Source organism: Podarcis raffonei, chromosome 6, assembly GCF_027172205.1.
Source record: "Podarcis raffonei isolate rPodRaf1 chromosome 6, rPodRaf1.pri, whole genome shotgun sequence".
Taxonomy (NCBI): domain Eukaryota; kingdom Metazoa; phylum Chordata; class Lepidosauria; order Squamata; family Lacertidae; genus Podarcis; species Podarcis raffonei.
This window is the reverse complement of record NC_070607.1, coordinates 44,121,729-44,134,576: the sequence shown is the minus strand read 5'-3', so window position 1 is coordinate 44,134,576 and position 12,848 is coordinate 44,121,729. Positions and strand designations below refer to the sequence as shown.

Genomic DNA, 12,848 nt, shown 5'->3' with positions numbered 1-12,848 from the left:
CTAATCATTCATTTTCACAAAACCACAGGGAGATCAAGCAAGGAGGCTCAGTGGTTTAGACCACAGTGCCACCCACGTCCCCTACTAACGTGTATATAGCCACAGATTGGTCCAACATGGAAGATATGGGGGCCATTTTTGTCACATGGAAAATAAACACAGGTCAAAATAGTAGTTTGTTTTCTCTATTTCCTCATTTTAAATGCCACAAAATCAGTACAAAGTTGGGCCTGTGACAATGAAGGGATGGGAGTGACTTGTGAATATAAAGTACAGTACTTCTCTTATCTCAATACAGAACTGGGCTATGAAAATCTGATTAAGACTTATCACACAGAAAATGCTTAAGGTTTTTTTTAGCGGGGGGGGGGGCGTGCTGCTGCTTTGAGAATACAGAAGGGATTAGCTACTGCTTGCCAGTTCAGCCGATCAAACAGCAAGTGAGGTAGAAAACACAGCTGCTTCCTTCTCAAACATCTTCTGACACTGATTATCACTTTACTGGCCTGTTACAGATTTTACAGGATTTATGAAACAGTGCTGTGAAGAAAAAAAAACTACAACAGAATACATAGTGAAGTGTATGTATATGTGGGGGCAGATTTGGGTCATAAAACCTACATATGCATGAAAATAAATTCCTTGAATATCAGTGGAATTGGCATCTGTGAGATGAAGTTAGGATCAGACTGTAAGATTGCTGCTCTTTCTTTAATGCTGATTTCTAAACTGATTGAAAAGTGTGTTTATACACAGGGATTAAAACTCCAGCAATTTGAAATGGATGCCATTTTCTGTCTTCACTATTAAAGCACGCTGTGCCACAAGATGCAAAAATACATTTTGATTCTATTCAGGGTTTGACTGCATCAGTTTCTCTTTAGCACCAAAGCACAGTGGAAACTGTTAGCATATACAAGAAATGAGCGGTGCGGAGGGTGAAGCAATCAATGTGAATGATCAGTTTGTGACTAGGGTAGTGCAAACCATGTTTGGGTAAGTAATTATTTCAAATTCTGAAAGGAAGACATAACAGCAGTATTAGATACAGTCATATTTTTCCTTTATTTATTGAAAAATGCCAAGCCGCCACCCGTCTGAAGGAGGTAAGGGATATTGATTCACACTGAGCAGATGCAGCAGTTATATCTGCAGGGAAAACATAGCTGTTGCTTGCAGTTTGGCACCACACTGTATAGCGTTTGGGAAATTTCTCATTTCAAGCTAAAGGCTGGTTTAAATTGGACTGGGAGATGCATGGGCCCCAAATATATATAGACAAGAACAGGTGTTGCAAACCAAAAGGCCCCACAGGCCTCTCTATCCACCAAGCCACACCCCTAAATGGGCCTTGCTCTAGGCCCTCAAGTGCTCTTGCCTGGCCAGAATGTGTTCTTCAACTATTATAATGCCTCTTTGCTGACTTGGATGGAGAAGGGAGAGAGATGTAGGCATGGCATGGCAGGAATGTACGCCTCCCTACAAAGTTAAGAGTCACCCACCCCAACCACCACAGGCACACAGCCTCCAGAAGGTGGTTCATGAGGGAATGTGGCATTTTGGCTGAGAATGTTCCAAGCTCACCCATGTTCAAGGTGGTCATAAATGAACTCGGCCCACACTCCTCCTCTGGGATTTCCAGTGGCAACGCAGAAGCGTCTCCTCTCAGTTCTTTTAAGTAAGTTATATTTTCAGAGGTATTAGTTATGAAAACCTGCAGCTGGATCCACATGTCACATATTATTTACTTTGTATAGGGGTGGGGTGGAGAACGTTTTTCCTTCATAGCCAACTTTCAGGGAGGTGCATGTTGGTGGTGGGCAGAGCGAGCCAGAGGCCAAATTGGGTGGAACAGTATATGTGATTTTCATTCCAGCCGGTACCACATAGTAGTGTGTGTCGTGTGTCGTGGCACCCTGGGGTGTCTTCAATGATGTTCGGGGTGCTGTGGACAACACTGGCCTCTGTCCCTCTTTCCTTCCCTCTGATACCTTCTCGCGTCTCTGCCTCTCAAAGGCTTGCACAGATCTTTGTTGCAACAGCCCTGGCTACAAGTACCCCAGGCGAATGGTCCCTCTGGGGCTGGCCAGGGGGTGCTTCCCAGGCCCCTGTGGGGCAGTGTGAGGAGGCAACTCTCTTTGGGACGGGGGGGGGAGTAGCTCAGAGACCAGGGGCGGAAGTAGCAGCTGCCCAGAGGACTCCCAAGGAGAGGGAAGAGGAGAGGAGGCTGAGGAAACACTCCTCTAGGGATGGTGCTCGAAAAGGGGTGAAGGGCTGCCGGCTCTGCAGGTAAGGGGTGTTGTAACTGGGCTCCTGAGCCCCACAGGGGTGCCGCAGAAAGAACGTAGTTAGTCAAGGGAGCCATGGACCCCAAAATGCTAAAAACCCCTGCAATATACCATTGTCAAAACTGCTTCTGTCCCTTTTCAACAATTTGGTTCGGAGGCTATGTTTCAGCCTGCCATGTGGTTATTACTGCCTGTGGGGATATGGGAAAGATCTGTCATTTCACAGACTATTTTAGGCAACTCACCTTTACGTTGATGTAATTTTTGTCTTTCTATTTAAAGCTACCTTTGTGAAAACCATTCCCTACATTTTCTCCACCCAACCCCTCCAGTTGGCTTAAAATAAATGACTGTTTTCTATTTCCTTCCTAGATCTGTGAACATCTGAAACTTTGCCTGGAACTTTCTTTATTGAAAATTCTAAAATAATATCTATCTTTGACAAGGGTAGTCAAATGCTGTGACCAAAAATCTCAGGGTCTTAAAACAGAAGCATCTGAAACATTTCCCCTGCTTTATAGATTAACTTGCATTTGCCTTAATTATTGACTGTTCCACTAATAATTTCCACCTTTTCTTTCTGCTATCCTAAGTCTTATTTATTTAACATGTCTCTTCTGTGTGTTCCTAGGAGCTCCATTCTCACTTCCTACAGATTCACTTTACTCTTGTGTATACTGTGCAGTTCTCAAAATACACTCAAACATCACAACTGAATTCTACAGCCGAAGAAGAACTAAGAATTGTGCACAGACTACAATTCTAGTTTCAGTTTTTATTCACTGAAACTAAGAACATTCTTAACCATGATCCTACCATCAGGCAGCGTGAGATACTTGTCTCCGGTGATGGGTGCTGTGGAGCAGTGTAGTGAGGTGTCAGGAGACAAAAATGTGTGTGCACATGTCTAGTAGCCTGGTGCCCTCAAGAGGATGCTGGCCCATCACCCATGTCAAAATAAGCCTGAGCTGCCAGTCTGATCAGCTTCTGTATGTCAAATGACTGGGACATGATCTAGTCCTTTGCCTCAGGCAGCAAAATGTCTTGGGCGGTTTTGGTTCTGAAACAAAGCACAGGGCAGTCCATCCAAATCCACACCTCATTTCTCCTAGTAGGAGGAAAAGCTTGATCTATCCGGGTTGAATTCCGTACTCTGGAGGAAAAGGATGTTGGCAATGACCTTTGCAGGATCTTTAGCTCTGACTGTAGTTCATTTCCAGGCACAATGATAGATGAGTTCAAGAAATTGTGAGTGGCAGAACACAAGATTGTAGCCCTAGTGGACTGAGGTTTGAAAAGAGCTCTATTAGCCAGGGGCTCTTTCTCTTTTAAGTCATTTCAGCACTAGATTTGCCTCTGGCTTTCTAGTTTAGCAGTTAGAAGAGTAGTAAGCACACCACTTTTATATGTTGGTTGAATAGGACTCTTGACATTTTCCCTTAAGGCACTGCTTCTGTTACAGGACTATCAACTTTTCTTCAAGTTCAAACTGCAACATTTTGTGAGTCACTCATAAAATTCAGTGGGCTGTATCAAATGGTAGTTCATACTCAGAGCAGACCCACTGAAATTCATGGACGTGACAAATTTAGGTCTATTAATTTCAGTGGGTTTACTCTGAGTAGATCTTAGTTGGATACAACCCAAACCGTCCTCCAACTAGGAGTGCTTAACTATTATTTGTAGTTAAGCTCAAAAAGAGATGAGATTCATACTTCCCCATGCAATGCCCCAACTTTTCAGGTAACTTTATTTCATTATTTCCTTACACTTCTACACTGTTTAACACCAGCACCAAAGTGTTATCGGAAGCCTACATAAACATACTCACCCAGAAATGCTCACTGGGAAGGCTAATTTCCCCATCTCTCCTTACAGTAAGGCTACGCACCACAACCTGCATGGTCTGTCATGTGCAAGCAGGGTATTGGATCAGGAGTGGAACTCACTCAAGTTATTCTGATTGCCTGAAAAGCCTTTTAAGACTTGGATACTTCAGAATAACGGCTCATTTAATAAATAAACTATAGGTGAAACCAATGGATATTGAGCAGATCCATCAGTCCTAATGTCAACATATTGTGGCTTATCTATTATGTTGAATGAAATTCATCCTGCACTGATTACAAAAATGATATCTCTGAAGCTTCATTTAAAATGAGCTCAACAAGGCTCATTAGCTTGTTGGACTATGTTTACTCAATTTTATTTTTAATGAAACAACAGTCTTGTCTGAAATGAATCCTTTGCATCACAGGAAATGTGCTATAAAACACAAGCCACTTCCACATCTGTTCTCACTCATCATTTAACATACTGGAGTATCTCATACTCGGCATCCTTTTATCAGGTGTTCACCACTTTTGAACTAAGCAGAAGAAATGTACTTCTGAAAAATAAATAGGAGATGGTGATAGAGGGTGAAAGAGAAAAAATAAAAAGCAGTAGGAAAAGAGGCAAGCCGCTTGACTGTAGAAGAAAACCTCAAAGGAGCTAACAAAAAAGATAAAATGATAAAAATTATCACTAAAAAAATAATAATTACAGCCATCATTTAAAACATAAAAAAGTTAAAACCACAATAGAATAGACTAAAACAGAAAAATTGCAGCTGTTGAACAAGGGACTATGATTAAGATTGGAATAACACTGGAATAAATAACATGTTGAAAGCAGGAAGAAAAAAAAATTACTGAACCTGTAATCCAGCAAGCGGGAGGTCACCCAAATTATATAATTGGATATTTGATTAATTGTTATTTTATTTGGTATTATGCTTCGATGTGCATATAATGAGGTCTGTTTTGGATTTTTTGTAATTGAAAACTAATAAAAATTATTTGGGGGGGGAGAATAGACTAAAACAGATTCATAACGTAGCTGCCAGGGTGCCAAAAAACACTCTCCTAATGTTACTCTCTGGACTTGGTCCAGAAGGTATGACTGCAGCCACTTCCCATTCCCCAGAACTGGTCCAGGAGGCACTGGCAGAGGAAGAGGAGTGCGGGGGGAGTGCACTGCCCCTGGCAGCGCGATCCCAGTAGGGTGCCATTGTGGCTGCCCCTGCAGCCCGTGCTGGACACCACGCCCCTGCAGGCGGTATGCCCCACCCCCAGGACGCGCAACAGCCCCCCCGGCTCTCCCCCCCCCGATGTCGGAGCATGAAGCTCTGCTGCTGCCAGGAGGATACTATGGTTGATGGTATTAAAAGCTGATAAGAGATCAAGAAGCAGGAGCAAAGTCACACTCCCATTGTCACATCCTCTCCACAAACTTTGCTCCTCCAACTCTTCCATCCTCAGGCACCTGTTCTCTTAAGTAACTTTGCTGTGTTCTCAGAATAACTCCCAGTATTTCCCTTTATCCAAGGAACTCCAGTGTGACTTCCCTCTTCCATCAGTTCCCTTGTCCAAACTACCTTTTCTGGGAAGGCTATGGCTGAACTCCAGAGTCTCCATTCTCTAACTGTGGATTGGTGAGCAATGAATTATGACAAATTGACAATCAAAGATGTTAATTTCAAAAAAAGAACTGGATTCCTATAGGTGCTGATGTAAATATACAATAATAATACATGTATCTGTGTAAGTTGGCCTGTAGGGATACATGGATGTGTGTGTGTGTGTGTGTGTGTGCGCGCGTGTGTGTGTGTGTGTGTGCATGTACACGCACACACACACCCCTACACAGACACATATGCATAATGTTATGTGAGAGTCCTCAGTGTAGACACTAACAGCAACAGCCTGCCATTTCTACCATTCTTAAGTCTTTTCATTTAATTCAAAAACACGTTTCTGGCTCTGACACTTTGGCAGCCACTTCAAAAACAGGAGCCAAATATTTGATATAATGAAGCCTGCTCATATTTACTTGTGATTATACAGCCTAGATCGAAAGCTCACAGGGTCTAGATTACATTATTCATCAGTTTTAAGTCCGGTGACACCTGACCTTTTCTCAAACACTACAAAACACATGCAGAGCCTGAAGGTCAAAAGACAAGTGCCAAGCTTCACAGTGGAGAACCCAGATGTAGAAAAGGAAAGGGTGGGGCAAGAAGTATAATGAAAAATTGAGATCAGAGCCAGTGGCCAGGTGACCTGAATAGCTGGGCATTTTATTTTGACACCACTTTTCCCATGGATGCAGCACTCACTCCTGTTAATTTTGGCCTATGACCCTATCTTCATTTTAGCCAAGTGGAGCTTGTAGTTCAAGAGAGAATCAAGCCAGCTGGGACAAGGTGGAAAGAGCTTATGCTCTCACCTGTACCCTTAGGTCTTCTTTCCAATCTCATGTGTTTTTCTAAATTTACCATCTGTTTCCAGTACCAGAGTTCAACTTTAGAACATATGAAGTAAGAATATTAATATTGCAACCACTGTATTGCTTTCAGTGCCTGCTAAAAACTTTTCTGTTTAGGCAAGTCTACTCAGGCATACAATTTTACTTTTAAGATTGTTCTTTTTATTGGTATTTTCTCATGAATATTTTGTATTATTTCACGTAAACTGTTCAGTGCTTTGTTTTCAAATTAAGTGATATATAAATCTTGTTAAATAAAATATATTAAAGTGCTTCTCAGCAGGTGTGAAGTGTACTGCCCTCACTTCTGAGTAATTCCTGCAAGACTTGAACCCCAACTTCTTTCTCTAGAAAATTAACAGTAGCTCAAAGCCAGCAATGTGCCAGAGGTACCAACATGGTGGATCTGAAACTGGACACATCCATGGCCTCATTTGGATGCTACACTAAACTATGTTTTACCATTGTACAAGCCCTGGTTTTTTCAGCTCCTTCAATATAACTAACTCCCTCCATCCAGCCCTGGTTCCCTGTAAGACAGACAAAGAGCAGCCTTCCTTCTTTCACCGTTCCGGATAAGCTACCCTTCCTAGCTTTTCATGTACCCCGGTTCCTCACAGCTCTCACAAAGCTGTGATGAGAAACATCTGCCTGTATCACCTGCCCCGCCCCTCAAGCCTCCTGCCTTTGTGTGGTGAGTTGGGCACACAAACATGGAGCCTTTTAGTCTCATTATAAAATGCATTTGAAATGCATATTTAAGTCTCATTAAAGTATGCATTTCTAAATGTGTTTTATCCTAAAATGCTCATCTTGAGCTACATTGATACATGGTCATTTTGTGATTAGACGTGAACTTTCATAGATTTTTTTTCACCATTACAGATTAATCTGGAAATGGGCTGGAGTGCCCTTATGAATGAACATAAACAACAGTGACATGGGCTAGAAATGAAACTAATATGTCCACTTTCTGGTAAGTGTGGTGTACGTGGGGAAAACCCTGCAGCGCTATCTAAAATTCCTACACAGACCTATCAACTGGCAACCAACACTGTGTCCTCGGAGGTGGGTGCTGAGCTGTGCTGAAGGCTGAAAAGACAATGTCTTGGGGCAGAAGAGCTCTTTAAAGCATCCCACTCAGCACCCTCTCCTAACTCAACAAGTTGGGCTTGCTCCTGCCCCTCGGGGATGGGTGCACAAAAGCACCACCCTATCTACCATAAAACTAGGGGTAGAGTAGGGGTTGGCAACGTTTTTTGAGGCCGGTCCAGTCCACTCCCTGGCAGACCTCTTGGTGGGCCGGAGCATGCGCGCCCGTGCGTGCGCTCAAGCTATTTCCGCCACCCTTCCAGGATGGAGGAGCGCCTATGCGCATGCGCACATGCTATTTCTGGCGCTCTTCCAACCCAGAAGTCGGTCCCCGCGGCAAGAAAAAAATGGCGCCGGGGGGGGAGCATGGAATCCCCACGCCAATCCATGGAACGGCCGTGGGCTGGTTCAAGGAAGCTCATAGGCTGGAACCGCCCATAGGCCTTAGGTTGCCGACCTCTGGGGTAGAGGGAAGTGATGCCACAGACTTCTTAACTAGGATTTGTTGAAAGAAGCATGCTTCAAATGGTGGTTTATGAAGTTGGCTTGTTTTCCAAAGCCATAGATTAACATGGTTAAGATGAAGGGTTGAGACACAATGATAACCTCTGGCTCATTGAAAATGGAAATGAAAGCTGCTGCCTCTTATGACCACCTGGGAGTGGGGTTTAAGGTGATGACACACGAGCCTGAAGCTCATTCATGTCACACTAAATTATAAATGAGAGTTATGTCCAAACTGAACCTATAAGTCATCCCATGAAGGAATTCTTAGTTAGAAAGAGGAGCAGACCTGTCCCAAGAGTAGGAAGGCAAAGGTTAAAGCTACAAGAGATGTACCATGAGAAGCATTAAGCAAGATAGTAATCTGTCATGTAACACAGCAGGAGAAGGAACTTCTAAACCATCCTGTCATTGATAAATTATAAGTAGCACTTGGCTGTCCCCCCCCCCAATGTTTTTTTCAAATATGTTTTGTGGGACATTTTATTCTATTTTTTATAAAAAAACAGAATTGCAGCTTAAGTCAGGACAGTGTAGAAAAAAAACTATTAAGACTTTCCAGGAACCCCATGCTTTAAAATTTAATATTTTCCCTTTCCAGTTTCTGTCAGTTTTCTTGTCCTGTTATCACAGCTAGGCGATTAGTGAGTAATTGCCTTAATGAGTTGTTTGTTCAGGGATGGGAGGGTGGATGGTGGGGTAGGAAGGCTTCAATTGCTGATTTCCAATTTCTTTATTTAAAAAAAGAAAGATGCAAGAAGCCCAGTATAATTTGGTTAATTATTGGATTCATTAGTCACCCTTTATCAGTAGTGATTCCAGAGCAGCAATTAAACAGAAAATCCCCAGCCAATAAATTCATAACAGATCAGCCTCAGTCTCCTGTTAGGGAACTACTGGGCCCCACTGCTTCACACAGGAGAACCAGAGTGAAAATGGAAATCAAGGAAGAACACTACCTTGAGAACATAAAACCAGGATCAGATTATAAACTTAATCCCAGGAACGTAAACCTTCAGAAAAAAATTCCTGGATTGAAGTTGCTTCAGTTTTGGAGATCCGAATCTGACCCTCTATTTCCACCCTGCAATCAATATCTTAAGGAAGCTAGTGTGACAGAAAAATCTTGCATCATTAAAAGTAATACCTCTTCATAAAAATAGTGATACATATTGCCCGTTGTTTCTGAACATGAATTCAATCATCTTTTGAAAAAGGTATGCCTGAGCAAACTTCCCGGATTTTAATTTCAAAGGCAATATTACATGCTGTTTTCCACAAGTAATATAAGATATTTCCCCAAATAATGTTCATGCACATTCCCTTTCGTGACTTCTATTAAAAATCCATTAGTCACCCACACACAAGTGAATAAAAATCCTACAGGCACCCTTAGTCTCAAGTTCATAAAGTGGGTAGGGGGAACACTCTGAAGATACTTATAAAAGGAGACTTAAAAATCATTTGGTATTGTTAACTACCATGACAACATAAAATGAATTATCATTCATTTACAGAACCATTTCCAATACATTCTTATTGGATTTGAAGGCACATTCACAATATGATCTGAAATCTTGAAATAACAACCCAACCTGGTAAATTAAGATGAATGTGCTTTTAAAACAGTTGGGACTACTCTGCTCGTTTATTAAAAAAAAGCAGAAATGCAGCTCCATCAGCAGTAGTAGCATAAGTGCTGTGTATTTCTGACCCCCTCAGATAAAGTAATGAGATTTCCCCCCTATTGCTGCATGGCACCCCAATTTTTGAGAGTTGTGAGATTTTTGAGAGTTTCCAGGGGTTCCAGGCGCTTGCCCAGGGTTCGTATTTCCTTTGGAGACTGTGGTGTCTTTATGGTCTATGGTTCATTTACACACATATATATATACAAGCTGAGCCTATGATGGAAGGACTGGCAGCATTAATACTCTGAGGGTCTTGCTTCCCCCAGAGCCACAGCCTTAGATTTGGACAGAAATCAATCCTCCCTCCCCCTCTCCCTGGATATGCCAGGTCTGCATCCTCTCTACCTCAGGCTCCATTCTCCCCTTGGTGGTCTAAGAAAAGTTGACGTGAATCTCCCTGTGACTCTTCTTTGCTTACTATGAAAAGATACTCCCATAACTGTATCACAGATGCACATTTCATTTTCTAGCTATGAGTCACTGTCAGCTAGAGGTTGTGCAAGTGATAAGGAATTAGCATAGCTGAAAAACTGAGACATGGACAAAGGGAAGGTATAAGAGCTTTTGGTTCCAGAAGGGAGAAAAAGTGTTTGACAAGTGCAGCCCCAGGGATTTTCAGTAGTGACTGCAGTTCATTTGGAAGTGCAAACAACATGGTGTTTGACAGGAAAATCTGGCATAAGGAATAGTGCATTTCAAAACCTGCTCTACTTCTGATACATAACACTCCTTCTACAGTAGGTCCAAATTCACAAGATTTGCACAACAGCAATGCTTGTAGGAGGCTCCTTTTAGATACCCCATGGTGAAGTGATGGTAAGTTTGCCTACTGATTCGTAGGGCTTGTTCGGGTGACTGTTTACTATAGCATGACAGCATGATGGTGTATTATGAAAGATGCAGAGAGTGAACCACTCTTCTTGCACATAATGATAAAAGGAGTTGGGTCAAATATGCATTCCCTGCTGTCGTCTGGGCAACCCAGGATCTCCATACACACTGCCCAAGCTTGCACCTCAGAGAGATCAGTTCAGTGCTGCTAACGCAGGAGGAAGCAGTTATGACTTACTGGTCTCTGCAGTCACAGCAGTCGCTGTGGTTCTCCAACGGTTTGTCTTCACTCCCAGAGGTGTACTCCATTGTCTCTCGAGACAGACAGATGCCAACAACATTCTGACCTTGACAAAGTTGCCACAGTATGTTAGACCATCAAATGTTGAAGGTGAGTGCCATTGTTTTGTTTCCAATCATGGCAGCGCTCTTCCCTGTTTCCAAGCATGGTCTAAAAGATACCTAATAGCAACAAATCAGCAAATATTTGCAGCAAACAGAAGCTTTGGGAGCAAACAGCTATATGAGGAGCCAATTTTCAGCAGGAAAACAGGGCAGGGAGGAAAGAGTCCACTTTCTGTGTCATGTAATACCAATCCAGAGTAAAGACCCGCCACTGCCGCAACTGCTTTTTATGAAAGTGCTTGAAAGTACAGTGGTACCTCGGGTTACATACGCTTCAGGTTACAGGCTCCGCTAACCCAGAAATAGTACCTTGGGTTAAAAATTTTGCTTCAGGGTGAGAACAGAAATTGAGCAGTGGCGGTACAAGGCCCCATTAGCTAAAGTGGTGCTTCAGGTTAAGAACAGTTTCAGGTTAAGAATGGACCTCCAGAACGAATTAAGTACAGAGGTACCACTGTATGTGCTTAGTTTGATCCGACTGATAGACCTGGCATGGTTCAGACATTACTCGTGAGGTGTTTATTTATTTGGTATGAGACATGTAATATGCAGTTTGGACATAACTCTCATTTATAGTTCAGTCACAGGGTTGTGATGTATTAAACAAGGAGGGAAACGCCACCTTGAGCCTCCATCTATTGGAATAAAGATCAGCATCAGGGAAAAGGGAGGCAGCATCAATATGGGGGGGGGTGGGGAGAAGTTGAGAATGAAGATCTGCATCTGGAGGGAGGGAGGGAGGGAACACTGGTAAAGCAGCAGCTTTGGCTTCTCCTTCTCGCCCTCTCTGGCCTCCGTGAAAAGGAGGCAGCGTTATGCTTGCACAGCAGCCCCCTGCCCAGGCAAAAAGGAGGCAGAAACTGAAACCAACCCAGAAGCCAAGGCCAGAGAAGGAAGAGAGGCAGGCAGCAGCTGGAGAAGAAGCATTACAGGGCAGCCACACCTATGTATTGGGGGTCAGATCTATGTAGATTGTGCAGATCCTGCTGCCTGAGGCGGTCACTTAACACAGCCTCATGGGAGGTCTGGCCCTGGTCAGTACTGCAAAGATCAGTGTGTTTCTGGTTCACCTATTAATGTCGCTTGCTCAAGAGGATCACTACAATGAGTCAATAAAAGATGTGAAAGCAGTGTCCTAATAGGATCATATTCTGGTAACTAAGCGCAATTACAATAATAATAACAACTACATGATGATGATGATGATACTTCGCCCATCTGGCTAGGTTTCCCCAGCCACTCTGGGTGGCTTCCAGCAGATTATAACAACATAATAAAACGTCCAACGTTAAAAACTTCCCAATACAGCATTGCCTTCAGATGTCTTCTACAAAGTGTGTAGTTCTTTACTGTCTTGACATCTGATGGGAGAGGTACAAAAAGATCACTGGGAATCTGAGCTCCCATAACCACATCTTCCCCTAAATCTTCTCTCCAGTTTCAATGTATTAAAAACCTAGATCATCTTACATTCTTAGCTCATCTTGCATATTGATTTTATAACAATATAACCCCCTTAGTTCCTCTTGTTTCAGTTGTATGTACATTCTATCATCTATGTACAGTATTACTCATTTTTCATACATCCAGCTTAGCAGCTGTGCGTCTCTTTTAGAGATGAATTGGTGCAAGCAGCAATTCTAGAGTAGTTCATGATGAATACTTCACAGCTGCGATAGAAATGGGAAACTCTCGAGTTTGAGAACAGATGATACATAATTATTTATTTTTG

The 12,848-nt window shown here is 42.7% G+C and overlaps 1 protein-coding gene and 1 long non-coding RNA gene across 5 annotated transcripts in view; one reads left to right on the top strand and one right to left on the bottom strand.

Moving 5' to 3' along the window:
* RAB3B (RAB3B, member RAS oncogene family) overlaps positions 1 to 12,848 on the bottom strand; it is a 72,807-nt gene that overhangs the window by 29,934 nt on the left and 30,025 nt on the right. The window lies entirely within an intron of this gene.
* Positions 851 to 9,776, top strand: LOC128415774 (uncharacterized). 2 transcript variants are annotated; one of them, XR_008331057.1, is made up of 3 exons: positions 851 to 996; positions 7,482 to 7,572; positions 9,082 to 9,776. It is a non-coding gene; the product is annotated as an uncharacterized LOC128415774 (long non-coding RNA). The 2 variants fall into 2 exon arrangements; XR_008331056.1 differs by lacking the exon at positions 851 to 996 and adding an exon at positions 1,389 to 1,678.